Source organism: Pezoporus flaviventris, unplaced genomic scaffold (genome assembly GCF_033815535.1).
Source record: "Pezoporus flaviventris isolate CSIRO_AGI_PZ_B2104156 unplaced genomic scaffold, CSIRO_AGI_Pfla_v1 ptg000045l, whole genome shotgun sequence".
In the NCBI taxonomy this organism is placed as follows: Eukaryota; Metazoa; Chordata; class Aves; order Psittaciformes; family Psittacidae; genus Pezoporus; species Pezoporus flaviventris.
This window is the reverse complement of record NW_026892593.1, coordinates 30,105,252-30,132,522: the sequence shown is the minus strand read 5'-3', so window position 1 is coordinate 30,132,522 and position 27,271 is coordinate 30,105,252.

Below are 27,271 nucleotides of genomic sequence, written 5' to 3'. Positions count from 1 at the left end.
TAATACAAAACAGTGCTTTCCAATGTAATTATACAATTAAGCAGTACACTATGACATGCAAGTGTGATGTATCCAGAGATGATAGCATAAATTTTTAATATTGACTCAAAGTCCTGTTGCAATATCCACACTGTGTATATTTATACAGAAGTTTCCCAGGGGATGTTTATTCAGAATTTCTTCTGCTTTCCTAAAAAGACATTAAGAAGACGTGGCAATTCCTGGTGGAAAGTAATTTTTGCATTAAGAAACCACCAACTGTGGAAAAATAGGTGAAACAGTGAATTAATTAGTAGTCCAATGTTTAATTTCAATAAGTGGAAATGCCAGAATAACTGAAGAATGTGTGCTGAAGACTGAGGAGTTCAAATGATGCATGGAAAACAGATATTTGTATTAGAAACCTGCATAGTTTCCTCTGTTTCTTTTCCTAATATTCTCAAGAGAACTACTTTGGTAAGAAACAGAGGTGTGTCTGAGCTTCTAACCAGGCGAGTAATCACCAGGTGGTGACTGGATTAACCTGGGCTGGGTGAATGGGTTCCAGGTTATTCATTAATTTGGGAGAAGGTCTTTTGGACAACAGCTCATAAAGTGTGCTGTGCAGAGCTGGGGAGGAGGGCTGCAAATGGTGCTGTTTTCTCAAGCACTGGAAGAGCTAAGTGGGGCAACGGATAAACATGATACAGAAGATGCTGCAGAGGCTAGGAAAAGTGTACAGTAGTCTTGCAGGATTTTGTACGAGGTGCATAAAAATGGTTTTAGTTGCATGTCTTGATTCTCTAGGAATATTAACATTTTCTAAGTGAAGTGTGCGTGAATCTATGCCGCACATTGCACTTGCATATTTAGTCTGATAAAAGTAAGTTTACTCTGGCAAACAGTGGATGTTATTTAAGTAAGCTTGCTGCAAAAGATTCCAGGAGACAGAATCAGATTCTATTTATCCTTTCAGAACATGTCTTTCTCAGAAATGGAAAAAAAAAGGAAAAAAAGTAAAGGGCCACCAAAATATTCTGGCATTGTAGAAAAAAATTGTATGGAAAAGTACTTAACAAAGCTATTTTGGTTTAGTTCAATTTAGACAAACTGCATCTAAAGTACGTGATATACTATAATATATATTATATATATGTGATATACTATAATATATGGTATATATATGTCATATACTAATAATTAATTCTTATAATACTAGTTAATTTACATTGGTTGACTCATTAGTTTTTGTGAGACTAAATATTCAGCACTGTAGAAAACCATTTTATCATTAAGAAACCAAAAATTTAGGAGCAAACTCTTTTTATATTGGGGTCAAAGTGCAGTTCTGTTTGAATATCTCGCAAAACTGTCATTAGATTGAACAAGAAGAGAATACAGTCCTTAAAAATGTGGCAGTGAATGAGGATCGCTCATGTTCACACGTTTGGTGAAGATATGCATACATCCAGTGCTCTGAGCTGGCGGCATAGGGACACTTTGTCAATACTGCTACAGTAAACATTGAAGTAAAATGACAGATTTTACTCTTGGGGCTCCCATGAGAAGCTGATGTGTAATCATTATTGAGATTTAATTTCTTTCCTTCTTTTAGCTGGAAGGAATTTAGAGATCAAAGACAGAAAGGAACCTGCAGTCCATCTGAGGGCAGATTTGTGTGTAGCTTTCAGAATATGACTTGAATCTGTTTGCAATCTGGAAGACGGTGTTAATTGTCTTTGTTATTGCCCAATGCATTAATCAGTAATTTATGTGTTTCTTATGCATGGTTATAATAGGACTGAATCCTATAGAGGCAAGGCTAATGAAGTTCTTACGCAAGAACAGGGTAAGTGACTCACTAGAAGACTTGGCTGAGGAGGAAACTGACAGTATGGTAAGTAGAAGCAGACTGATTTGGGTATGAAAAAAGAGAAAGAAAGTGATGATGGTTGGACAGACAAGAAATTCTGCCAAATAAAAGTTTGGACCAAGTGATCTGTTAACTGGGAAGGACTGTGACAATAAGGAGATGTCTCAGTGAGGAGTGGTTGGCATGGCACGGCACACCAGATATGTAATTTCTGTGGGAGAGTTATCGTCTCTTCAGTTGTAAAAATTCAGACTATGACGAACTACATGGAGAAATCCTAAAAGATGTAATAAAAGCAAGATGACATGATAGAAATGTGGGAAGTGGGATGTATAATAGACATGTGCCATAAATAGACCAATAGTTACATGAATATGGCAGCATTTGGCTTCCAGGAAAAGTCTGACTACATGGAATAGTTACCTACTATGTCTTTCCACTACAAGAGACGAATGGCATACCTCTTGATTTCCATGAGAGAAAGGTGGTCGAAATGTTCTCAAAAAACTTCTCAAGGTGTAGAGCTCTCCTGAGTCCAGTACAGCCACACAGTTGACCCCAGATCTCAGATCCGTAATCACATTTTGACAGTCTCTGTTATTATGATAGAACAACAGCGTTGTTCACCATCAGTCATATGAGCCAGTAGTTAGCAAGGATGGTTAAAGGAACTTGCATAGTAAGGAACATGGTTGCAGCAGGAGAGGAATAAACTAGATAATAAGTTGGAGACAGCCCATTTCTAAAATCTATGGTGTGTCCTTCAGTGCAAGTCAACTTGTTCAGGCTACACAGAAATTGAATATTCCTGAAAAGCTACACTGGAGATTCTTTCTTTATACTCATATTCTGAAAGCAAGATAAACGTTCATATCCTTATGCAGATACCTAAAACTTATTAAACTCCCTTGAATGCTTTGTACATCTGTGCTTCAATCCAAAACACCACCTGTTGGTCTTGGAGCTTTGATAAGACAATAAGGGAAAATACTTTTGTAGTTTTTTTCAGGTGGGCAAGAAGTCTCAGAGGACAAAGGGCAAAAATAAAAAGCATACTGGCATCAAATAAAGCATGGGCTTTTCACCTTTCATTTTTCCTTGCAGTTGTTAATGTTTTTAAAAGTGATTCCTTCTTTCAATAATATTTTACTGTATAGAAGCATTGAGTGCTATCCTGGTTTAACTGCCCTGAGGCTTGCTCTGTGACATTTGTTTGGTGGAATTAAATAAATCACAATCTGTCCAGGAACCAGCAACAGACAATTTAACATGCAGGCATAGACCAGTGTGTGAAAAAATATTTCCTTTAGAAAAGAGTCTGCAGTAATGAAAATGCTTCTGCTTTCAAAGACCAAGGGGGGTTAAAAAGGCATCTGTACAATGAGTCAAAGCCTTTGAACAAACACCAGTAAGCTATTTCCATAGCAAGAATTCCTCAGTGTGAGACACACACACATATATATATATATATATATTAATATTTCAAGAAGATCTTTAAAATTTTTATTTAATCTCCCATCTGGTTTTCATCACAGCATTTGCTCTTCTAAAGATGAGTGGGTTTCATGTGTGATACCTGCCCCACTTGACACTTGCTTTCAAAAAACTACCTATGGGTAATCAATACTTTTTTACTTGGAGCACTTTGTGTATATTCAGCATGGGGGAAAAAAAAGTTGTTTCCTTTTTAACAGTTCTGATGCATCACACTGTTTCTAAACAACCTTGTGAGATGAAGTAAGTGTGTCATGTGATGCAAAACAATGTAATACAACATGAGCTACCATGGAAGCTTTTCTTGCAGAAGTATAATGTAAATTTGATCTCAAATAGCCAATCCTTTCCTCCTATTGACAGATAGCCTTGCGATTCAGGTATTTCTCAGCAGATCAATTAAATAGGGCTAACATTGCTCATCAGTAGCCTTCCTCTGTGCTGATATTCCACTGTCAGTTCATAAATGCTATCATTAGAAGAACCTTTCAAAAGAGGTTACATTTTTGAAAGCATTTAATGTGCATTTCTGGGTGGATCATTACTGCTGTTGTATTATTGTCCAGCATAAAAAAAATCATACATCAGGTGTACTTGACGTCAAGCTGTTTAACTAAGATTACTCTTGTTGGAGATACACTGTGCATAATATTATTTACCGTGTAATACAATCCAAGAAGCAAAAGCCACAGAAGCTGAAACAGTGTATAATGATTTTTATATTTCAATACTCAGACCTGCTTCCAATGAAATTAATAGCAGAATTTTGCTTTGTAAAAAACACCTGATATAATGCCTTTTTTTTTTAATGCATAGAAACAGAACTAATTTTCTTCTCTTTTTACCCCAGACTTTATTATTTCCAGTTAGGAGACTGAAATGATTGCTTCTATCTCCTGGGTCTAATAAAGCAATTTGGCTCTTTAATGGGCCTTGTTAGGGTTGAAGACCAATGTCTTTCTGGTACAATTTTTTACATTATTGGTACACTACCTGCTGAGTCATCAGCACAGAAACCAGAGGTTAATTTCACTTCTACTAAATGAAGCAGATAATCAGCCATCAGAGGTTGGCTCCTGTGCTGTAAATAAGTCTTGACAAGCTGAGGGACAGCACTGTGGATCACTCAGCCCTCTTCACACCATCTGTCCACAAATTAAGACAAAATAAGGATATTAATTTGTTACATTTCAAAAGCTGTACTGACAAACCCACATGGACTTTTTTAAATGGCGACGAATAACTGACAGATTTCACTAATGTTCCACTGAGTCATGGCTTATAGTTTTTCAAACTTCTTTCCCAACAACGAACATGTGAAAAGTGTTTTGACCAGATGAACAGCTAATGACTATCAAAGCAAATCCATTCCAAAGTATTATGCTACAGAGCATTTTTTACTTATGTTGGAAGTGCTATGGCACAAGAACCTGATGGCGCAAGAATCTGTTGGATTTCCCAGAGATGGTATATGGAAAATAAACTTTCTGATAACGGGGAAGCTGTTACATGGTTTCAGGAGCCAGAAATATTTAAGAAAAAAACAAACAAAAAACAAACAAACAACAAACAACTACACAAACAAACAGAAAAACCCAAACTGAGCTCACCAAAGTAAGGTATGGTGGAAAGTAGTTCCTGGGAATTACTGAGGTGAGAGTACCCCTTATCTATTTCACTAAATCCATGCAACATGAAGGCAGAGCAGTGGTTCAATTGATCTTATACTAAATCACACTGTGGAAATGGGAATGGATGTATCTGCAAGAGAATTAGTTTTATGGATGCATTTTAATTATTTCTAAAGTATGTCTATACACGGTTAGAGTTTAAAGGGTTCAAAGTCCAAGTATGTATTAATGACTGAAATATAAAAATACTACAGAGCTATTCCACTAATCTCTAAATAAAGCACTATGAAAACAGAAAATCCAGAGCTGAGTTGAACTGAAAATAAATGAAGACGCAAAGTAATTTTAACTTTTCTCTGGAACAGTGCCACACAATAACTCCAAGGCTACGAAATAAGTACACGGCTATGATTAATGAGTAATAATGCTTCCATAGCCAGATTAAGCTTTTTAAAGACAGTGTTTTTTTCTTGTTCATTCCTAGACAAAGATAAAATTGAGCATCTAAACAGAATTTAACAAGAAGCTTTTTTTTTGTATAATGTTTTTATAAAATGGCTTTGAGGTTTCAGGTAACAGGCCCATAATAATAGAGTGTAATGAGAACTTGGATATCTAATTTACCTGCTGAATCCTGAATTTAAATGTCTTAATCTACAGATGAATCCTACTCTTATACAGCTCTCTTAGAATGCAGTAATGTCCTTCAGTGATGTGCATCTCTATGGGGATCAGAGGTAACAGGCTTTAAATTAAGAAGCTAATTTTTCATCTGCTAAACTTAGATGAGATAGAAACCGCCTACTGTTCAGGAAAGTACTTTCCAAGCATTTTTAATTAATGGTGATCAGATTCTCATTACAACCAGAGGAAAGCCTGTCACTGAATTGCATCCTTAGCAAAAGAAACATACAGCAAGTGAATTAAGTTGTTACACTAGAGTTTTGGACAAGGTTATTATTCTATGAGAAACTTTTATACTATTAATTTAAATTGTCTATTAAATTGTATTCTTAAATTCCTCCAGTAGCTATGTGCAGTGGTAAAGTGTAAGAGGTGAACACCGTTACAACCTGACACACTATGAGATGAAAAATCAAATAATTATTGATTAAATGACTCAGTTTTGGCAAATGAATCCACATCATCATTGCACAGTAAATAATCAGATTAGAAATTATTAAAATTATTTTAAAATGTACTTGTGACAATTTTTAAAGTATGTGTAACTAGAAATAATACATAATGTATAAAACTATATACCTCAGGCTAAATCTGATTTCTAATGAAGTAGAAATGCGTGGCTTTGCAAAAGCTAACTTAGCCTGCATTTGGCTACTGCCAGGTTTCTGTGCTTTGCACTGAAGCATTTGATCCTGATGAGTTCTTGGAGCCTGTTGGCTGTTCAAATTTGGGAAAGTGGTGAGTCCTACATTAGTGGGTTTTGATTTTGATTCAGGCACATAGGTTAGAGAGAACAGTATAGACGGCCTTTGTTACTAGTGACCTCTGGTGTTACATATTTTTCCTATCTGAAATATAGAAAGTGAGTTAGGTTCCTCCTAAATTACTGCAAACTGAAGGAAATTAAATTTAATCTTCAATACCTAGGGAAATTTTTCCAGCAAGTTTCTCCTTAATTTTATAGCACTGGTATTAGAGGAAGTACATTACCTTACTTAACCTCTCCAAGAAGATTAGTTCCATTATTTATTAAACTGTATTTTCCCCTAGTGTTTTCTAAATTGAGATTAAAAAAAGTAATATACAAGTTCTAGGGAATTCTTCCTCACAGCTAGTCCGTGCTCCATTTTTATGATGAACTGATACTTGAGAAATACTTCACTGTTACAGAGCTATGTCTTTGTAAAAATTATTTGGGAGCTGCAAGACAAAGTAGTTTAAGCTTTAAAGCTGTGTGGGCATAGTCTATAAATTGAAGCTTCCTTAGAGTCCCCCAGTATAGGCTCAAGAGAGAGTTTTATAATGAATTTTGTTCTTTATTCTCACACTTTTAGTTTTGTGTAATTTTACTTCTAAATATGCTCATACTACACAGAAATGATCACCCTCCACAGAGTACACTAGAAACAGATTGCATCAGCATGTAAACACTAAAGGCATTTCCAAAGTTTTCTTGCATTTTTAGAATAGGTTTGTTGGTTTTTTTTCTCTGTCTTCTATCTTCTTTTTCTTTTGGTTCATTCTTACTTGGATTATCAAGATGAAACAGAAGAAATTTAAAGGAAATTAAAACTTAGTTTGCATGCAAGCCCATGGGCCAATATCAGCCTCTTTTGCTTTGAGGAGTCTCTGTTATGACTTTGAAGAGTAGCTGCTTAACAGCTTGGAGCACTGTGTGTGCCATTTTTCATTCAGAATTATGAGTATTCAGAATAAAGTTTTTAGAAGCATTAGAAGGAGCTGTTCACATGCTATTTGTAAGAGCCGAGTCAAAACATGAGCTCTTATTTACTTATTTTCTGGATAACATGTCTATCAGGGTTTGAAGGATTGGTTTGCCCTTAATCCAAGCAAAGGTTTACCTACTATTGATATTGTGTTGCTACTGTGATCTGGTCATTACCTGTGTTAAAGATGAGACAACAAGTGGAATCCCAGAAGATGCAGAAGGGCCACAGGAGAGCACAGTATGGCATCTGGGAGGCTCATTGCACTTCTTTTGGTTCACATAGCAACAAGTATCTACAGCCTCTGATGGCAAACCAGTGGAGTTATGGGAACCTCAGCTGTCAGACCTGGCAGTCATTCAAGCATTGTAGACAAAAGGGCTTTGAACAAGTCCTTTCAATTGGTCATTTTTATTCAGTGCTGGCTTAAATGATTTCTTCCTTTAATCTGCTTGCTCTGTGATATGTATACTACCTCTCTAATCAACGGTGGTTTCATTCATCAAATAACTTTCAACAATCATCCTTTTGCACTAATAACATTTCCACTGACTGTATTTCCTTGGTTTATCCTGTTTCTATTAATGAGCCAGTGGCATGAATTTAACTTTTTTTGAGCTGTACTTTCTAAAAAAAAAAAAAAAAGAAAATCCCTTATCCATACATATATATATTAACCAAATGGCAATATTTTTAATACTTTAATGGCAGAAGCACCTTCAGAACCACTACAAACAATTGGCAAACTGACTTAGCCTCAGTAACTTGATAGCTACAGGGATGAGCAGACTGTCGGGTCCTGAGTCTTGCAGTGTTCTGAGCCTATCAACTAAGAAAGGGAATCAGTTCTTTATCAGTGATTTGCAGATCTTCATGCAGAGAAATCCAATTGAAATCTGTGCCTCAAAGGGCTCTTCCATTTGGCACAATACACACGTACATAGTTTTCTTCTAGGTATACTTTGTGAAGTAATTTTAAAATGCAACATTAACAACTGAGGAAAGCAACATGATTACCAAAATAACACACATCTTTGCCAAGGATTGGTTACGTACTGGAAAGAAAAAAAGTTATTTATATTGCAAAAAAAAAAAAAAATCTTTTTAGTCCAATTCCTATCTCACCTAGGTGGAAATTTTTCCCCATAGTAGTCTTGGAAAAAGCTTATACTGCTAGAGTTCAATTGGTTGAAGGCCCATTTCTGGCTGCCTTTTGTTTCAGATTTCAGGTGTTAGAAGGTTAAATTCTCTAGTCTTGTCTGCTATGAAGATTCCCTGTTGCCAAAAAAACCCTGTTGGCAATGGATAAAATTACATAAATGTCAAAACCAGTTCAAATGCAAATATAGACAAGGACAAATCATGTTTTGTGCTGCTTCAGGAACTGTGTAATTCTACCTCAGAATGAACTCCTGCACTCTTCATCATGTGGACATATGTCAGTGATGTTCATGAGGAGATGAGGGATAGGATTCAATTTGAAATTAAGAGAGCTAACTCTAGATGTGTGTTGTGTAAACTCCCTTTCCAGTAAACAGTCAATAGTCAGTGGAGCCTAGAGATTTATTCACTTGGCTAATCAGTAAACGCCAACTTTTACATTGAGTTTGATCACAGTATTTAAACTCTGTTGTCTGTATTGGCTAGATCTCTAGCAGCTACCATAGCAGCTGAAAACACTTAGCTGTGTAAATTTAAGTATCTTATTTAGTTACCCTTCCATCATCAGTTTCTATGCAAATCGTTATTTCTACAGTGCTTTCTTATGTCCATCTTCAGACCACTCTTAAAGATGATGAATGTTATCCTTCATTCAGGAACAGGGAAGGACCTATAGAGACTGAGTAATCTGCTTAAATTCTTTATCTGAAAAAGACTACTAGGAGTTTTGCATAGGATTTGATGTTCAGAGGGTAAAATAATCATATTTGCTATCTATTCACAGCATTCATATTCTAATGACTTACAGGCACTTATACATTGGCAGTTTCTGGAAGCAGTAGAGACAAATGAGGAAGCTCTCGAATTACTGAAAACACATCAGCCTTTGCTGTTTATTGGATGGACTCTGACTTTGTAACACTTGGTTTGTAGCCTTATGTCTTCCACCGCTGTGTCTTCATGTGTCTGCTTTATGGTGTATTTATGTAAAATATTCCCTGTAGTGCCATCTTTGGGATTATTTGGGCCATTAACCCTGTTGCTTGTGAGATTTACATCAGACTTTCCAGTTTAAATTCAGAAAGTGTTTAAATGTGTTTAGTTCACCCCTGTTTTGATTCTCATGCTTAATCAATATTTAAATGCTGCACAAATGACGATGAGATGTGCATAAAATTTTATTTGTGAAGTCCACACCTGATGGCATAAATCGACTTCAATGTTACTTGGGGCAGGGCAGGGCAGGGGAGGAACGCAGAAGAATGAGAGAATGAGAAATGAAAATATTAAAATATTAAAAGGCAGAGATAAAATGGGAAAATCTCTCCCTGGTGGCCAGCTGTGAAATGAAGAAGAACATGCTCCTCTCACATATCTTCTCCAGTACGACAGCGCAGCAGGTGGTAGTAACCATGATGATTTTTTCAGCCATGCTTTACCCCTGGAACCGTGTGGTTTTCCTCAGGATATGTCCAAGCTCACTGGGTTTTTAGCACTGATGGGAGCATGCTTAATTAGGTGCAAGTGTTACACACTGATTGGTGAATTTTGGGCAGGCATTTTGGGTAATGCTTACTACTGATTTATTACTGTTATCTACAATATTGTTCACAGTCCTCTATTCCTACAGTATAAACTAAAAGCTACAAAACAAGAGTTAAGTAAGGGGGGGGTGTGGTAGGGAAGCAGGGGAAGTGATTCTCATGCCAGTGAAGTAGTTTCCTATGAGAATCTGCTATAGCTACAACACTGGTGTTGGGAGCTGCCAGGTCATAAGAATAAACTGAGAGAAACCACGGTAACAAAAGGGGGAAATTACTGTCACCCCAGTTTAGGTGAGAGGTTGTAGAGCTGGAAGTGAAAGTCAGACTACAGAATTGCAAATGGAGGGCACATAGCACTAGGAAGATTAAGACACTTCAGGCAGTGTGCAGTGTATGTGCTCACAGACAAGTTCCAAATCAGGTGCACTGAGAAATGGGAACGTTTTTCTGAGCTGAGGTCCCAGTGAGCTACATTGTAGAAGGGATTTGATAGTAGTAAGGTTAACATCACAAAGCATCTTATCTGGTTTGATATTGACTGGTAGGAATGGCCAGAAGATATCTGAGTGTAGTGTTAATATTTTAAGCTCTAGGTAGATCAGAATGCAGAATACACTTCAGCAGGTGCAGAATTTTGAGTACATGTTGTTTTGTGAAGTGCAAGATCTTGGACAGTAAAGACCAAATGGGAATCATAACTTGCAAAGTTTTTCCACAAGTAACATGCAGTAATTCACCCAGAAGTCCTTCACAAAGCTGAAATATTAGAGGTCTGGACAATTACTGCAGTATTTTTAGTTAGCAGTCTATTTACCTGTGATTTCATTTATTAGTCTATTGATGTGAAAAGCATATAGCTTTTGACAATTCCAAAGTATTTTTACTCATTTACTGGGCAATAATAAAACATAGAGTCAATAAAACAAAAAGTCAAAAGAATTTACACTTTCTAACAGTGATTTAGAATTTCATCATCTTTCAACAAACATCTTTATGTTTTACTTATTAAATGTAATTCTGTATGAAATATTCTAGCTTGTGATATGCATGTCTGTAGATCTTATGAGTTTCATCAATGTACAAATTAGTAGAGTATTTCTGAAAACATCCCTGCATATTGAGCTGGCAGATCCACTAAAGTTGGCAGAAGATTTTGGAGATCTCAGATTCCCAGGTTTTAGAAAGTTATTCAGACAATCTGTGTGATACTTCTAAATATCAATGATTACACTTTGAGAAGCAAGGATGGGAAGATTGTTGAAGGTTTATAGAGACATACATTTTAACAGGAACAAACATTTTTTTGTCATAGCAGTTTATAATGCATAACATCATTTTAAAAGTATCTGATTTTGTTCTCAACCTGCCTTCAAATGCTGTCAGTTAATTTCCAAATGTTGTAGTTGACCTCTAACCCCTGAACTGTTGTTCAATTCACAGTGTGTATGGTTCCTAGTCTTGTGATAGATTTGGAATCAATGTCCACTTTCTAAGATATGGATATGGATAATATAGGTTCCTTCCCATAGAAATTTCAGCTTACTATGACTATTGGCAATAATGTATGGATAGTCGGATGGTTATCAATCTGCTATATGGTATCCTGGATATGTCACTGGAATAAGTGTCATACATTTTTGGGGTAATCCAGAGAATATGTGTAACGGGGAGTGTGTTACTCACTAAAGATATATTAGCATCTCAAAACACATTTGGTAAGGTATATTGAGACTTGATGTTAAGCATACAGTCCATGTGCATTGAGACGTTCTTTCAGAGGGTGATAAAAATGATAGGGTATGAGGGTGGAATTGCACTGCCCTGACTCAGGGCCAGTAATTTTGGGAAGTTGCTGATGGATTTTCTAGTTTAATGCAGGGACTGACATTGTCAAGGTATAATTCATCCTATCTGAAGTGGCAGGTAAAGCATCTGTTGATGTTTATTACTTTCCAGTAAGTGTGAAGAGGGAGAAAAAAGACTGATCTGGGGCTAAATATAAAGATATAGATGGTGACATTTTAGACAGGTCACACACACGAGTGCTTCAAGAGACTGCTCATAAAATATGCAAACACCTAACAGTTTCCAAACAATATTTGGGCAACCACTTAGGGTGACTTTGTGAGTGTCATGGGCATTGTGCTTACTCTATCCATAGTTGAATAGTAGGTGCTTTTCACAAACCTCTGAAATTAGTTTTACTAGGTATAGACAGCCTACTGTGAGGTCTGGCTACCTCTGCGTCATAAGCAATGGATCATAAATAAGCTGTTTCAAAAATGCTGTCAAATATAAGCATCTTCCAAATTATGAGCTATCCAGATTGCATTTAGTGTCCATTTTGCACATCTACCTGGGATGATAGTAATGTTTTAGTTTTCATTTAAGTTTCATTTTCTTATTTTTCCCTTCTCTCCAATATTATTTACTTAATCTTCTTCTAAATATGAATATTTGCATTGCAGAAAGGTAGCACAAAAAGCAGACATCAACTTGAACAATTTTGCTACCTACCACTTGCTTTATGTATTTACAGTGATACAACAGAATTAACTTACTAAGGTAAGAATAATCTGCTTTCAAACATATGGCATCTTTTTAGTCCTCCCAGACATCACCAGGCTCATTTGCTGAGAAGAGGCTTAGATGGACTTCAAAATGCAAGCAGAAAACTTAGAATAAAACTTGAAAGTAATGTCATCCTTTTGGCTCTTTGCTGGGAAGAATTTCTGCTGCTTCATGTGAATCTCAGGTAAATATGACCTAATGCACTCTCTGTCTCAAACCTTGCAAAGTTACAACCAAAGTAAACTGCACAGAGAGAATGCTCATGGAGTAGTACAGCAATTTGTATTTTTTTATAATTAATCACAGAAGACTCCTCTAATAAATTATCATCAGTATTGTAATATTTTCTTATATTAGAAGAAGGAAAAACCCCACACAGTGTGGAAAAATTACCAGTCTTTAATTGAGGTTTATCATTTCTGTTGCACTCTACATTATTAATTTTTATGTTTTTACCTTTGCTGTAAAGTATCATATTTGGCACATTAATAATTAATTTTCTTTTTAGTGTTACAGCAAATAATTTCTTTATTGACTCCATCACTTAACCTGAAGAACAATGTATTTTCATCTTTAATTAACAAAAGCCTCAGGAGGGATTTTCCCAGTTTAGCTGTATCTGCGTGAAGTTTACCTTTGTGAAATACAAACTCCCACAATAATGTGAATCCCCTTGCTAAAAAAGATAGTTCTCATTCCTAGGATAAATGAGATGAACTATTATTTTGTACAGGAAAGCCCTTCTTTATTAAATGGCTAAAGAGACTGATCCCCACCTTAGAAGATAACTGTCTATACAATATAGAGAGGAAGTACAGCCTAATCTGACTAATACAGGTTCATCCAGCTGCTGTTTCTGATTTGCCATCATAGAATCATAGAATAGTTAGGGTTGGAAAGGACCTTAAGATCATCTAGTTCCAACCCCCCTGCCATGGGCAGGGACACCTCACACTAAACCATATCACCCAAGGCCTCGTCCCACCTGGTCTTGAACACTGCCAGGGATCAAAAGAAGTAGATAGTCCTTCTGACATAGCTAAGGATATCTGATTGGAAAATATAACATGCCTAAATATAACATGAATAGATAACTGTCTCTCCATTGATTATTTGGGTATAGAAGCAGTTTAGGCTTGACCTTTGGATAGTCTCATGGTTTAAACCCAGATGTCAACTAAACTCCATGGAGCTGCTTGCTCACTCCCCCACAGTGGGATGGGAGAGAGAATTAGAAGAAAACTCATGGGTTGAGATAAAGATAGTTTAATAGGTATAGCAAAAGTGGCCAAGCAAAGCAAAATAAGGAAATAATTCACTGCTGCTATTCAGCAGCCATCTCCTGGAAAGCAGGGCTTCATCACACATAACAGCTACTTGGGAAGACAAACACCATAGCTCCAAACATCCCTCCTTCCTCTTTCTTCCTTGCAGCTCTTATTGCTGAGCATGATACATGGTCATATGGCATGGAACATCCTTTTGGTCGGCTGGCTGTCCCAGCTATGTCCTCTCCAAGCCTACTCGCTGGTAGAGTATTCTGCGGAGCACAACAGGCTTTGTTGCTATGCAAGCACTGCTCAGCAATAACTGAAACATCCCTGTGTTATCAAGCAATGATTTTCACTACAAATCTACCCCCAGACAATCTACTATGAAAAAATTTAACTTTATCCCAGTTAAAACCAGTACAAATGGCCAAGGCTAAGTGAGATGAACCTGCACTGTAAAATTTTGCTGAATGTAAGTCCATAATGAAGTGCTTTGCCCTACTGGAATTAACAGTAACAAAGTTGGGAATTGCTCCCCTTCTCTGTTCAGGTCTCTTACAGTAATATGCAAGTACTCACTTTAAGCACACATTTTTCCCCTTTGAAAAGAAAAAGAAGATTAAATTAAAATAGACATTAAATATACATTAAATATATAATGAATTTAGCATTGGTAAAAAAAACAAACTTGCAAAATCAGAAGAGAAAAAAGTATTTACTATATCAAATCCATTTAGAAACATGTACTGAAGCTTAAGTGGTAATGAAATGAGATTCATGGTGAATCATGTTTTGTATTTGATGGTGAGATAAGGACTCAAACAAACTAAATAGGAATTTAAACATGTAAATCTTCCTACATTTAGGTACAAAACTGTCCCTGTATTTGTAATATATATATAATTTCCTATGCATATACCACTGTGAAAGAAAATTCAAACTATATTTTTGCAATTAACATATATGCTTTTACATTGCAAAGCATATTTTGAGTATCAAGCACATTTTTCATGACAATTTATTGAAATTTCATACATATCCTACATAAGCCCTTTACACTGGCTGAGCTGGCAGAGCTCTTCTCTTTAACTGGCAGAGAAACATATACACTCTGAAGACTATAAATGAGTAAAACCTGGTTTCTAGAGAATGACATTATCAGCAGGTTGGTATAGAGGTTAATAGAATTCCACAAGGGAAGTTCCCTTTTATCAGCTGAAATAGATGCCTATGGCAGATTGTCGACCCTGCTAAAAAGCTTTGTCTTCTAATGTGTTTGTAAAAGAGACAATGTATTTCTCACTTTTCTCATGTTGCCGATTTGTATATTTTTTTAAACCAAAGAAAATGAAAGACATCACAAAATCCCTGATATTGACATTTGCAGGGAACTGAGATAATTTGATAACAAAATATTAGTGTCTTTATCTGAAAAATGTGAATAATCTCGTTTCAATGAGTGAAAATTGATAAATTTCAAGTGCAAAAATGATTAATGTTCCTATATTTCTGGATAGGTAGCTGGAGAGATATAGGTGGGGTTTTTTTTGTTTTCTAAGGCTTACTAACACATGTTTTTTAAAGGTGATCAATTGAATTTTGTAATCAGGTAAAACTGTTGCACAAAATTATTAGTTTGGTCATGGCCTGTATATATGCGTCCCAACATCCCTATGTAACTTTACCTTTGGCAAAGGTCTCCATACAGCTGGGTTTGGCCTGTATTTCTGTCATGGTTTAAAACCAGCCAGACAGCCCGTTCACTCACTCCCTCCCCTTCATTCCCTCCCCCTACTCCCAGAGGGACAGAGACGAGAATTGAAAAGAATGCAACTCCCACAGGTTGAGATAAGAACAGTTTAGTAACTAAGGTATAACACAAATCACTGCTGCTACCACCAATGATAATAATGATAAAGGAAATAACAAGGGAAGAGAATAAACACCTCACCACCAGCTGACCAGTAACTCATACCCCCCAGCCTGACCAAGCACCGACCCATACCTTCTCCAACCCTGCAGTCTCCCAGCCCTTCCGGGTAACTCCCAGTTACATCCCGGACATGACGTGCTGTGGTATGGAATACCTCTTTGGTCAGTTTGGGTCAGGTGTCCTGTCTCTGCTTCCTCCCGGCTTCCCCTCCTCCCTGGCAGAGCATAAGGCTCAGAAAAGTCCTTGGCCAAACCAAAACATCATTGTTATCAGCTCTGTTCCCGAGACGAAAGTCAAAACACAGCACTGCACCAGCTACCAAGAAGGAGAAACATGACTGCTACTGCTGAACTCAGGACAATTTCCTTGAACCCTCCTGGGTTGTTCAGGCTTCATCCACCACCTAATGCTTCAGGCATCTTCAGCATTCACTGCTAGTGTTTGTGGCAAGGAGCCAGACCCCAGCTTCCAGAGGTCAATTCTGGTGTCTTTAACCATTCCATTAACTAAATACTAAGTCATAAATATTATGGGGATGTTATTATTTAAAACAAGTCCTATCTTTTAAGCAATTAATGTGGTTTCTAAAGATGACTTTATAAAATGGTCATCCTTTATTTGAGAAAAATGCTAGAGATGGAGAAATAATTTCCTCTCTCAGCATCCTCAACACTTCTTAAGCTTACTCTAAACTCCGTAAAATGTCTTCATAAGTTCCAGGTGCCTTTTCCTGTTCCTAGGTCCAGTGATTTTTATCTCACTGATTCCATCCTGGTAATGACAATGCATTCTTTTTACTTGCTTAATTTTGGATAGTCAAAAATTCCTGCTCTTCAGTGAGCAAAGGTGGGTTTAGGAAAAACAGTTCCATATTCTGTTGTCTGTTTTCCTTTTATTGTAATGACTTTTTTTTCATGGTTACCTTGGTGGCCTGGAAATGCCTATGTGGAAGCCATATAACTATTCCAAAATTAATTGCAGATTATGATAGAAGTGTGTTCAAGGTGATAACCTTCAGCTGTCGTTTTTGCATCTCCTAGAATATTGTAGGAGATATGGCACTAACCTTGTTAGCAAGCAATTCTCTGAGACTTCTGGGTACAGGCAGTGAAGTAGAAGCCAGTAAAACCAAGCTGAGTTCCCATTTTTCACACAGACAGGTGCCCAAAATGTGATATTATGCTGTGAAATAAGTCCAGGCCAGGCTGGACAGAGCCTTAGGTGACATGGTCTACGATGAACCACCCATGGCCATGGCAGGGGGGTTGGAACTAGATGATCTTAAGTTTCTTTCCAGCCATAACTATTTTATGATTCTGCGAAATTGTTCCATAGGTGTTTTTTTTTTTTTTTTTTGGTGTTTTTTTGTGTTTTTCTTTTTTTCTTTTTTTTTTAAATTGCTGCTGTTTTTACTCTTGGACTGTTGCATTTCTTCTTGGAAAGCACAAAAACTGCTGCTTAACATAAGAAATGTCTTTAGAACAAGATTGGACTGATTATTATATTTTTTTGGTAGATGGTTTCAGGACATAATTTTTCAGCTTCTTTGAACTACTGCAGTAAGACTCAAATGATGTTGTCCATTGTGAACTATTGGAAGTCACTCCCTATGCTCAGTTTAGGAGACAAAAAAAAAAAAAGAATGTTCTTTCACCCTGCCCCAGAGCATATTTCATTTTATTTGTACAGCATCTAACAGATTTCATCTTGTGGAAGTTTATGTTTGTGAAAGAGACAGGAAAATGTTGAGAAGAGTAGATATGGCATTTTAAACCATCTCCAAACAGTACACTGCTTAAACAACAGCTTGGATAAATATATATGTGTGTGTGTATGTGTACATTTCATGTGCCAGACAAGATGATTTATTCAAAGAGATTCAGCTTGAAAGCTTTTTCTTTTTTTTCCAACTAACATAGATCTTCTAATAAAATTTATTTGTCCCTATTAACATTGCCTTCCTTTGTTGAAATAGACTACTAGATAATATACATTATTAAATTATTAACTCGCATATATAATACAGTAAATTATGTTATTTAATGACTTCAGTTTTCCAGGCAACATTCAATCCCTCCACTTTTCATGTTGAACAAAACCTTGTTCCACCAAACTTCCCAGTCATATCCCACTTTTTTCTTGTGCACAAATTATTTATTAAAAACTTATAATACCTTCACAACCTTTATTAAAAGTTAAGGGTAAAAGTCATATTATCTCTCCAGTTACTCTGCAAGTTGCCCCAATAGCTGTTGCGTTCTGCACAGACTGAAGTACTGCTTACTGTGAGTATAAATGGTAACATTTGAAATCTTAATGCTTCATCAGTCCTAATATTATTAGGCTGTGTTGTTATCAATATCAATAAAGAACAAGTGTTGGTTTAGTTCATACCTCAGGTCAAGAAAACTAATGGTCTTTCATTTGATGTCTCTGATGACATTTCTAGTGATGATCATAAAGTGATGTAATTTGTATTTACACAATCTGTCCTATCTTCCAAAATGCATATGCTTCTGCAGCAGATGTTGATACATGCGATTTGCACTGTTTTCTTGTAGAATGCTGATACCATATATAATATACATGGTCATGTTGAGCACCTTTCTTATTTTTTTGTATTCCTTCTTTTCTCTGGTTCTCTTTTCTCTTGCATTTTTTTTAGATCTTAATTGACAATTTGGGAAGACCTTAGTGCCTGCTGTTTTCTTGAAGACAATTGCTTCCTCAACATCCTGTCCTATATTCTTTCCAAGCAACTTCACTATGTAAAGTGGCACTATCAGAAATGATATGTGCGATGGGAGTACAGCTTTCCTTGAGTTCTTCTGTAATATGCCAGTGCTTGTTGCCCTACAAACGTCAAATGATGTAAAGCAATCAGCTGATACCAAGTGGAAGATTATTTGGAAAAACTGCTTAAGTTAATATTTACTGAATTGGGATTCAATTAAAAAAAAGAAAAAAAAAAGAAGTCTGAATCCTTAAAAACTTGTTTCTGAAATGTAGAAAAGTTCTGTGCAGAGAGCATAAGATGAAGACTTAATTACAAATGAAATCCACACTTTAGTAGAGTTTACACTCACCATCAGGGAAAATTATCATCTTTTCTTGACATCACGTACTTTCTAGCAAGCTTTTGCTTATCCCTTTTGAAAGGGATTTTCACTTCCCAGAAGAATTCTATATGAAAATGTTATTTCTGTTATATTTTACACTGCATGTAGTGCTCCTTCTTTACAAAAGGGCAGTAGTGCTGCAAGACTTAAAGTACAAAGCTAGACAAACATCTATAGAATTTCGGTACATTTTATTTTAACTCTTTTCCAAAATTACTTAACATTTCTTAGTTTTGTACAGGTAAGCCTGGAAAACATTTTAACATGTCATGAATGTGGACGTTTTTCAGCAGCTGAAAGGAGAACATGCTTTATCCAATACATTGCAAATTATGCAGGGATAGCCTAAGGCATTTTGATCTGAAGTCAGCATGCATAACCTGTCTCTGTCTGTTGTGCTTTCTAATTATATCATCTGCTTTTGAATTCTTTTTTTTTTTCTCCAGTCTTTCCATAAAGGCATACTTTTATTTATTGTTGCTTTTACTGAACCTATTCACTTGTGAATTCAACGTGTTATCATTTATGTTCACCTTTTGTTTTCTCTTTTGTTTGCCTTAATTTTCCATAAAAGGTACATTTTTCCCCAGCCTTTCCAAAGCTGAGGTACTGTAGCTGTTTAGGTAACTCAATCAGATGCTATACCAATCCCAACCTTTGGAGACATAGAACAAGTGGCATTCTAACTTCCTGTGGGTAAGCCAGCAAAAGGTCTCCTTTGTTATGATATAATCTAAAATTTAATTGAAGTCTCTTCAGTAAAAACGAGATCTAGAGATGGCTGTTCTATCAGACTAATGCATTAGTCCACAATACCGCTGGGGCACTAAATTCAAAAGTTACTTCCTGGGCAAAAAGGAGCTTTTCTAGTCCCTTTTTTTAAGTTTCTGGGTTGTTTTGTTTTATTTTTGTGTGGTTTTTTTGTTTGTTTTTTTTTTTGTTGTTGCTTGTTTGTTTTTTTTTTCCCAAATGCCACATCTAGTTGCAGAGGTGTGATGCTCAGTGTAATTGAACTGCTGCAGGTATTGAAGCAAATGAGCTTGGAGACATTTCTGAGAGCCTGCATATATTTCTGAAGCTTTATAAGTAGTACAATCCATGAAACACATGAATATGAAGAAGGAAAACCAAATTATTTAGTAGTGTAAATAGGACAGCCTGGCATCACCACACATTTGACCACATGTTTTCTGCCAAGATTTTTAGCTGACATCCTGGACTGTACATCAGTTGCCATGGACAATATACTTGAGTTTGAGCCTTCATCTGGTGAATCTGTTGGAATGATGGTACGGCCTGGCACAAGCAACCCAGGAGGTTCCTCGACTGTGTGGAAGACAACTTCCTTCTGCAAGTAATAGAGGAGCTGACAAGGAGAGGTGCCATGCTTGACCTTGTGCTGACCAACAGGGAAGGGCTCGTTGGAAATGTGAGCCTCCAGGGCAGCCTTGGATGCAGCGATCATGAGATGGTCAAATTTGAGGTCCTCAGGACAGTGAGAAGAGCATGCAGCAAGCTCACTGCTCTGGACTTCAGAAGAGCAGACTTTGGCCTCTTCAGGAACCTGCTTAGTAAGGTTCCATGGGATACAGCCCTAGAAGGCAGGGGGGGCCCAAGACTGCAGGTTGATATTCAAGGGTCACCTGCTGAAAGCTCAGGAGTGTTGCATCCCAACCAGAAGGAAGTGCAGCAGGAGGGCCAGGAGACCTGCTTGGATGGTAAGGAGCTCCTGAGGAAACTTAGAGGGGAAAGAGAGGCTTATAAAAGGTGGAAACAAGGACAAGCAGCCTGGGAAGAATACAGGGATATTTTCTGGGAAGCTAGAGACCAGGTTAGGAAAGCTAAGGCCCAGTTAGAATTAAACTTGGCTAGGGATGTGAAAGATAACAGGAAGGGATTCTACAGGGACATTGCAAATAAAAGACAGACTAGGGACAACATGGGCCCTCTCCGCAAGCTATCAGGAGAACTGGCTACACAGGATTTGGAGAAGGCTGAGGTTCTGAATGACTTCTTTGCCTCGGTCTACACTGGCAAAGGCTCTGACCAAACCACCCAAGTCTTGGAAGGCAGACGCAGGAACTGTGAGAATGAAGACCCTAGGCCCACTGTAGGAGAGGATCTGGTCGGAGGCCATCTTAAGAACCTAAAGGTACACAAGTCTATGGGACCTGATGAAATCCATCCGTGGGTCCTGAAGGAGCTGGCAAATGAAGTTGCTAAGCCACTGGCAATCATATTTGAGAAATCATGGCAGTCAGGTGAAGTTCCCAATGACTGGAAAAAGGGAAATATAACCCCATTTTCAAGAAGGGGAAAATGGATGACCAAGGGAATTACAGACCAGTCAGTCTCACCTCTATGCCTGGCAAAATCTTGGAGCAGATTCTCCTGGAAGGCATGCTAAGACACATGAAAACCAACAAGGTGCTTGGTGACAGCCAGCATGGCGTCACTAAAAGCAAATCCTACCTGACCAATTTGGTGGCCTTCTATGATGGGACTATGGAACTGATGGACAGGGATAGAGCAGTTGATGTCATCTACCTGGACTTGTGCAAAGCGTTCTACACTGTCCCACACGACATCCTTGTCTCTAAATTGGAGAGACATCAATTTGATGGATGGACCACGCGGTGGATAAAGAACTGGCTGGATGGCCGCACACAAAGAGTTGTGGTCAATGGCTCAATGGCCGGCTGGAGACCAGTAACGAGTGGTGTCCCTCAGGGTCGGTGTTGGAACCGGTCTTGTTCAACATCTTTGTGGGTGACATGGACAGTGGGATTGAGTGCGCCCTCAGCAAGTTTGCTGATGACACCAAGCTGTGTGGTTCGGTTGATACCCTGAAGGGAAGGAATGCCATCCAGAGGGACCTTGACACACTTGTGAGGTGGGCTGATGGCAACCTCATGAAGTTTAACCATGCCAAGTGCATGGGTTGGAGCAATCCCAGGCACAGCTACAGGTAGGGCAGAGAAGGGATTCAGAGCAGCCCTGTGGAGAAGGACTTGGGGGTGTTGCTCAATGAGAAAATGAACATGAGCCGGCTTCAGTGTGCGCTCGCAGCCCAGAAAGCCAACCGTATCCTGGGCTGCATCAAAAGGAGCGTGACCAGCAGGTTGAAGGAGGTGATCCTGCCCCTCTACTCTGCTCTTGTGAGACCTCACCTGGAGTATTGTGTGCAGTTCTGGTGTCCTCAACATAAAAAGGACATGGAACTGTTGGAACAAGTCCAGAGAAGGGCCATGAGGATGATCAGGGGACTGGAGCACCTCCTGTATGAAGGTAGGCTGAAAAAGTTGGGGCTGTTCATCCTGGAGAAGAGAAGGTTGCGTGGAGACCTCATAGCAGCCTTTCAGTATCTGAAGGGGGCCTATAGGGATGCTGGGGAGGGACTCTTCTATCAGGTACTGTAGTGATAGGACAAGGGGTAACGGGTTAAAACTTAAACCGGAAGTTTAGGTTGGATATAAGGAGGAAATTCTTTGCTGTTAGGGTGGTGAGGCACTGGAATGGGTTGCCCAGGGAGGTTGTGAATGCTCCATTCCTGGCAGTGTTCAAGACCAGGTTGGACGAGGCCTTGGGTGATATGGTTTAGTGTGAGGTGTCCCTGCCCATGGCAGGGTGGTTGGAACTAGATGATCTTAAGGTCCTTTCCAACCCTAACTATTTTATGATTCTACGATTCTATGATTCTATGAATGCATAGTCTCTCGCTATAATGCAATTATCACTCTTATTGGTAATGCAATGTATTGCAGATGTATATGAACCTGACAGTTGCATAAGGTTAATAGGTAGATACCATTGGAATAAACAAAATCTGATTTTTTTTTTTTTAGGAGCTTTTAAAAGTGTGTTGGTCAGGATCTAAGCCAATGTATAAAACAATATAATGGGTAGTCAGTTGCAGTAGCAATTCTTTTTCCAAGAAATGTCGTATGTATCAACCTGAACACAAAAATATCACTGTATCTCCTGTAAAAGCTTGTGTGGAATAATTCAGAATAGGCAGAAATTTCAATCTGTTGAAGCTGGTGCATGACTGAATTAGCATTTCATCTGGAAATTAAGGTTTGGGTATTGTGTTATTTATTACAGGCAGGCTGTCTCTAGCTTTATTTCACATGCATTTCTTGGTATTGTATAACCTATTCTGTCTTTCCAGACAAGAAATACAATTCATTATAAAATAAATAAGTGAAGCAAAATGTATGAATCAGGACTTTTTTTCCCAAACCTGTTTTTTTTAAAGGGTAGATTTCTAACAGTCAGATTAAATCTGAGCTATGTCAGATAGGGAATCCATTGTGGACTGGCTGCATCATGTTTTCTAAACTAAAACCTTTCAAGAATATCTTATGTCCTTCTCTAAGTGTATGGAAGAAGTGACAATAAGGTAGACACAGTTAAAGTAAAGTTCTTATGAAACTTTCTCAAGCATTTATTTCTCCAGATTGCTTGTCTTTGTACCAGAACAAGAGTCATTTGGTGAGAAATAGCAGGGCCATAAGTCCTCTGTGTCATTTTCTGGAGCAAAATAGAATTTCTTCTCTCCAAGACTAGGTCCTAAAGACCATGTGGGCCACCTTTGTTTAGGGCCTTGATCTTACCTTGTTAGAAAATCTCCTTAATATTTTTAAAAAACCTCCCATTGTGAAAGTGTCCCAACTTATCCCCAGACCAGGCTAGAATTTATCGTCAAAACCAGAAATAAGGTGTTCTGCTTTCAGAATGTAATATTCAGGCCCAAAGAGACAGCACAGATACTACACAGTGAAGACTTGGTTTGGGTCTCTCATTCCTGTGTAAATGATAATTAGCACTTCTGTGCTAACACACCAGTAATTTGATGCTTTGAGAATTGTTTCTGTGAAGAAACAAATTATTTTTAAGTGCTTCTAGATACGTGCCTTTTTGTGTGTGTGTGTCATTGAGTTAAGAGAGTGCAGCTGCACTGCACTTGTAGTAGCAGAAGATACAGAGGAGCCATTCAAAAAGCTTATAGGGAATTTAGAACTGTACATAAGTATTTTGCATGAAGCTGTTCATCTTCTACCGTGTGCAGGTTGTGTAAATATTGGTATTCATTCTCTTTCTGTATAAAATACTAACAGCTAATAGGATAAAGTGAGCTTGTGTATGAAAACAGGTGTTTAGGAAATGTGACACCAGTGGGTTTTTGTTTGTGTTTTTTTTTGCTTTCATAAAGATTTTACACTTAAAATTCAGTAATATAAGGGAAGTAATTTGACACTGGAGCTGTGCAAAGCTGCATGATGCTGAGAATCTGTGACTGTGCCCTGCCAATTCCTTTTAAGTTCACCTCAGTGAAGCAAACAGTTGCCTACATAGTGAATTCAAGAGGGTTACAAATCTCCCAGAACAGTCAAGGAATGTGCTATGGTCAATTTAGGATAAGCTTATACCTATTCCTTCTTTCATGATTTAGTTTAAAACCTTCTTACCCATTACCTATACACCATTCCAACTATATAATGAAACCATGGTATAGATCAGTGTCCTGGGTTCAGCTGTAACAGTTATTTTTCTCTCTTAGTAGCTGGTGCAGTGCTGTGTTTTTGACTTTACCATGAGAACAACACTGACAACGCACCGATGTTTTCAGGTGTTGCTAAGTAATGTTTACCCTGATCAAGGACTTTGAGTCTCAAGCGCTGCCAGTGAGGAGGGGAGCAAGAAGCTGAGAGGAAGCAGAGACAGGACACCTGACCCAAACTAATGACAGGAGTATTCCACAACACAGCACATCATGCCCACTCTATAAACTGGGAGGGGTCATCCAGAAGGCCCAGATGACGGTTGGGGTCAGGCTGGGTATAGGTCGGCAGATGATGAGCAATTGTATTGTGCATGACTTGTGTTTATTGTTTTGTTTTCCTTTTCCCCTTTTAGTTTTATATTCTCTCCCCTTGTTATTTCCCTTACCATTATTATTATTGGTGGTAGCAGTAGTGGTTTGTGTTATACCTTAGTTACTGGACTGTTCATATCTCAACCCGTGGGAGTTACATTCTTTCAATTCTCCTTCCCACCCCTCCAGGAGGGAGGAAGAAGAGGGAGAGTGAGAGAGCGGCTGCGTGGCTCTGAGTTACTAGCTGGGCTTAAATCATGACAATCAATTAATTTAAAATTCCAACCAACCTCTTCTATGCACATTTTAATGACTACTACAGAGTATGTCAGTATGAACGGACAAATGAAGGGCACAGGACTGCATGTTCAAGAAAGAATCATTCATAAACCAGCAATGTCATTTCAGTTTGCAAAGTAGCTGATCTAAGTATTCATATCAATGTAGCAGCAGCAGCTTGCCATGAGCTAACCACATAAATATTTACTTACAGCTTTGGATCTTTTACAGTCATAGGTTCATGTTCCAGGGCAGTCAGTGGACTAGAAAGTGAGTCCATAGTCGCTTCAGTGTCAAGCAGCAGTGGAGGATATTGGGACATTATAAAATGAGGCATTCACTCGCTGAAAACAACAGGCAAGCTCACCTTTGTAATAACTTTGTTGTCAATAACTGTATTCATACTACTTTTATTCTGCGAGAAATTTTCTACTTCCTTTCACTGTCTTGCAAACAGTGTCCTAGGACATCCAAAAAAGGATGTCCTAGATTTAACAATAGGGAACTTGGTGGTGTGCCCAGCACTCACAGGATGGAGCAAAAGTTTGTATCCAGATGGCAATAATAAAAACATGAGACATATTCTCCAGTTATGGCATGTTATGTCCTTCATGAGACTTTCAGAGCTTAAGACATGCATACAGTATAAATCTAGTATTCTGGTGTGTCACTAATCCAGTCAAATATGGCCCTCTGGCTGGCCAGGGGTTCAGGGTAGGAGAAAAGTACAGCCACATACTCCTGTGCCCTGGAAACATAAGAGCTTTCTGGTGACTAAATATTCTACACTTATTGATTAAGAGTAATGCAATGTGTGGATGTGTTCTGTCATATTCTTTTCTTTTTTTTTTTAATTTATTTTAATTATGTGCTGATGTGTTTATAATACTTGTGGTGGATGGAAAAGCAACAATAAAATGTTTTATAAACATTTCAGACTTGTATTCAGTATACATTTTTCTCACTTTGCTTCTAAGTGATTAAATAGAAAGTGCATGTGTGTGCGTATGTTATGTGTTCTGTCAGCATCATCCACCTCAAAATTATCAGGTTAATGAGTTATGTATTTATTGGTGTGCACTAAGAGTCAGTATAACAAAAGAAAATAGGCATCCCTTACGTGCAGTATAAGCAAACTAGTAAGCACCTTCTTTGGCAAAGGCATCCACTGATAGTAGTTAATATCCCAATCTGATGTATTTTCCTTTCTTTTGACAGTATACTTTTGCTTATGTTGCACTCTGCTCCATAGGAGGAGTATGGTTCAGCACCAGCCAGTCACCCTCATTGCTAGGTTTGCCTATTGCTTAAGAAACTGAAGAGGTTTCTAAATTGTCATCCGACCTCTGGCTTGGAGGTCCTTCCACACCTTGTTCCTATTTTTTTTCTTCAGCTTGCTTTCATTCTCCTCACATGTAGACCATCGAGTCAGGTAGGGTGATGAGGCTTGTAATGTCGGGCAATAAAGTGAAAGATATAGCAATATATTTTTCTTAGGTGCAAAAATGGGTGAGTACCCATTCCTTGTGACAAAACCAGGGTTTACTGATTTTAGCTCTTTTCTGTAGACTGCTATATTTATATTTCTTAGATCAGTTTCTAGAAACAATAGGTGAAAACCATGAAAAAGAACAGCTCAGTGCAGGAAGATCATTCTGCACTCCAGTTGAAAATGTTTAAGTGTTGCCATAAAGTTATCGTAAAAGGCTCTTCTGTGTGTGTATTCTACAGACTTTGTTACTGACATAAAGTCCCATTTGTTGTTTACAGGTTGAGTAACTGCAGACATAAGAGACTTGAAATCTTCAGAAGCAAAAAGAAAGGTGGCGTTTTGAGTGATGGTGATTCCTCTTTTCACACAAAGAAGATTTTTAGAAGTCTTGTGACTGAATGGCATATCACTGGATATGGGAGCATGGTAAGGACCTGCAGAGCTTTACTTATCCAGTAAGTTCACTGAGAGGTTTGAATGACAAATCTGAAGCTCCCACATTTTCTGGCAGAAAAAAAATGGAAGAACACTAATAAAATCATAGAATCATAGAATCATAGAATAGTTAGGGTTGGAAAGGACCTTAAGATCATCTCGTTCCAACCCCCCTGCCATGGGCAGGGACACCTCACACG